Genomic DNA, 3875 nt, shown 5'->3' with positions numbered 1-3875 from the left:
AATTTTTAAAAGATATCTAGTTGCACTGTCAGTCTAATTTAAATATGCAAGAATACCAAATATTTAAATTAAATTAAATTAAATTCAAAATCTCTTATTATATGCTTTTTGGTAATTATAGTCGTTAAAATCGAATCGAACTTATTAATTTAAATCAAAAGGTAGTAGCCACCATATTAAGCAGCTTATTGTGCTAGTAGCTAGTGTTGTGCACCAATGAAAATATACATATTGTAATTTGTAAGTCACAATAAGGTTTTTATATATTTATTCATTTAATTAAATCGAGTTCAAAGGGTTCAACTAATCCGATATATCATGTAATAGCAAAATTGATCAGTATAGTATGAGTTTAATAATAATGATACTTTTAACTGTGATTAAAAGATGGGATTAAGTTAGGTCTCCCCACTAGTTAGATGATAATAGAAATATATGTAAGTACCGTACCATTCTAGTTTAATTTAATAATATTGGTAGAGTCATATATATTGCAATTTCATCTTTCTATAGGTGCATAATTTTAATATTTTTTTTCTCCGAAGGTTCTGTCGGTTTCTATTTTATTTACATGATAATCATATATTCTAATTCCAATCCATGATTTAATTTATTGACCAAAACTTAATATATAGCCTGCCAATGACGTAGCATTGTGTTGTGATATGATTGTTTAATTAAATCTACGGTTGTGTGGACATTGGACGGTGTAATTATCTGCAGCCACTCACTTTGGATGTTTAGACATATTTTTAGCATTTTTGCTTATTGCTTTTGTTGATGGCCCTTTGAATGTGACAAACATCATTATTGGCCCTTTAAGACTTTGAGTCATAATTGTCTTATAATAACATAAATAAATATTATTGTTAGAAAAGAAAATAATAGTTCAGTATATATATCTTGTCCCCAAGCAAAGAAAAACTAAAAACGGGGAGGGACATAAAAAGCGCACGAACGAGTAAAAACAAAAAAAAATATTGCAAAAGAAGAATGGAATGATTTAAGGGCAAGAAAAATTATTATTATTATTATTATTATTATTATTATTATTATTTGCGATGTAGGTTTTATTTATGATTTGTAAAATTAACTATTTTTAGTAGAATTAATTTTGATACAAAATAATTCGGACAAAATGTTATTAAAACAAATAATTTTCTTGTATTGAAGTGTGTTTATACATAACTCATTAATCCTAATTTTCTTACCATGAAAACTGAGTTTGCAAACTACTAATGAAAAGTTTTCACATGTACCAAACCACTTTATTAAATCTCTGCTATTTCATTATTCATAAGCATTATATAAGATCTATATTAAAATATTGTAATGGACATAATTGATTGATAGAAATATGCAATATACTCCTTAAAATTAAAGGGGAGTGCACTGAAAACTTTCAACTAATAAACACCCTTATCCAAAAATTTGATTTGTGTATGCATCCATTTATCAAAGATAGATTTTTAAATAAAATTTTAATTTATGACGATTAATCTTTTTTCTGCCAAAATAAAATATATGTGAGAATTTTTTTAAAAAAATACTCTTATGTATAACCTTATATTTTTCTCAAAATATAAATAAAGCTAATGAACTATAACTCAAATAACATAATATCTTTTTCCTCACTTAAACATTTCGAGTTCGAATCTCATTTTTAACTTGAAAAAAAAAAAAGCCATTGTAGAGCGGGAAGTTAGTTTGCCTAAGGCCTGGAGAGCCAATGGAAAATATTGGGTTGTTAAATTTTTTCCAATAATTTATATGGGCCTTGGATATGGGAACAAAATATCAAGGGTAGATGATTATAATTTGTAAAATGGATGGTGTGTTGTAATAAATTATTAATATTTTATTTGATCTATTTTAAATATTCGAATTTAATTCTAAATTAATCTAAAAATAACCAATTAAACTAGATTAAGTCATTGTATTTTGTATTAATAAAATATTATCTTTAAACATTATATTTAATAATTATATGATATTTATATAAAAATACCTCAAAATAAAAATAAAATTATATGTATAATATAAAATATATTAATTAAATTAATTTAAATTTTAGATATTCTTATTCCAATATCATCGTTCGCCTTCCTTTTTTCTCTACCATAGTAAACATAAATATTCCAACATATTTATTTAGATAATAACCGTTTTAATGCTGCCACTGTCATCATTAATGAAAATGTTAATTAATGGAGATAATTTTTTTAACAATAGTATGAAAATCTTGTATTTTGTAATGAACACGTATTATAACTTTTATTATTTATTTGTGTTGTGTAGTATTATTTTAATTAGTACACATGACATAAAAAGTACTGTATTAATACATGGACATTAAATTTTATTTTGGGGATAATTGTATTGTAGAAAAATTATAATTGGACACAAGTGAAAAAATATCGTGAAATTATGGCCAAATAATTTTCAGGAATAATACTAGCAAACAAATAATTAAATTAAAACCAAACTGTAAAATAGTAGACTTCTAATAAAGTGGTATGATATATGTAAAAAAATTTTAACTGTTGATCTTAATTATATATTGATATTACTTAAATTTTTTTAATATATTTAAAAATATAATTATTGTGATATAATAAGAAAGTTATTGTTATTAGTATTTTTATTTAAATAAAAGATCTTTAAAAGTGTGATACAAAAATTTATATATCTTATTTTAAAAAATTCAAGAATATCAACGTAATAAAAGTTTTTTAAAAACAAAAACGTCTAATATAAAATTTTTCAGAACCCTATTTAAATATATACTCTATATTTAAATAGAAAGATGTTGGTTAGAATTATTAAGATACCATATCTTGTTACTATCTGCTACTTGTATAACCTTAAATAATCAATCTTAGTCATTTCCTATGATTTCCATGAGATGCCAGCTAGAGAACTAGGTCCAAAAATAATGTGTAGTCAATCAAGATACACCAATCAATCAGCAAAGACTAAGAGGGCAAAAATGTTTGGCTAGCTAACTAGCCTTCACCTTATTTGCCAGATAAATATAAAAAAAAATATGGAAAATATCATTCATTCAAGTAAACCCAAACAAACCAATCCATGTGACAAAGCAAGCAGAATAATAATGGGTTAAACTTTGATCATAAAAAAAATATTTTAAATGTCTCTAAAAAATACAAATGATGGTATAGATATTTTATAATATTAAAAATTAATTATTTTTTATTTGATAATTAAAAAGATGTTTAAATTCGTGTGTGTATATATATATATATATGCGTGTATGACACACATAGTTGAGTAATTTTACGTATGCTTATTTCTGTAATTAAATTTTATAAAATATTTAGTTTGAATGTGAAAAAATATATATATTATGAATTTTATATTTTTCAAGAATAAATTTTTTAAAATATTTATAAGTGAACAACACGTTTTACATTTTGAGTTAATTTTTAAAATTTAATTAAACTCAGTAAATTCTAATATAAAGAATTACATTTGTTTATGTGCATCGGCAAAAAAGGCTTCATCAAATAAAATTTTACTGGATCACCAAAAAATACAAAAATTAAAAATATAAATAAAATAAATTTTATTTGAAACCAATTTTGATATGATTATATCCAAAACAGCTGTAGACAATAACCTTATTGGCATCCATTATTTTTCCATGAAAAATACATGTAACCCAAAATGTTGACATCTTTTAATTGGCCTGCTATAATATGTGCTACCAAGTAGTCATCACTTTAAATTTGTCACCAACTTTTGTGGGAAAATTATACACCCAAGAAAGTAACTATTTGGAATATACACCAAAGCATAATATCTTTATGTTCAAAAGTGACTACTCAATGAGAGAAAATAAATACTCATTCAAG

Source organism: Arachis duranensis, chromosome 2, assembly GCF_000817695.3.
Source record: "Arachis duranensis cultivar V14167 chromosome 2, aradu.V14167.gnm2.J7QH, whole genome shotgun sequence".
Lineage (NCBI taxonomy): Eukaryota > Viridiplantae > Streptophyta > Magnoliopsida > Fabales > Fabaceae > Arachis > Arachis duranensis.
This window is presented reverse-complemented; position numbering follows the sequence as displayed.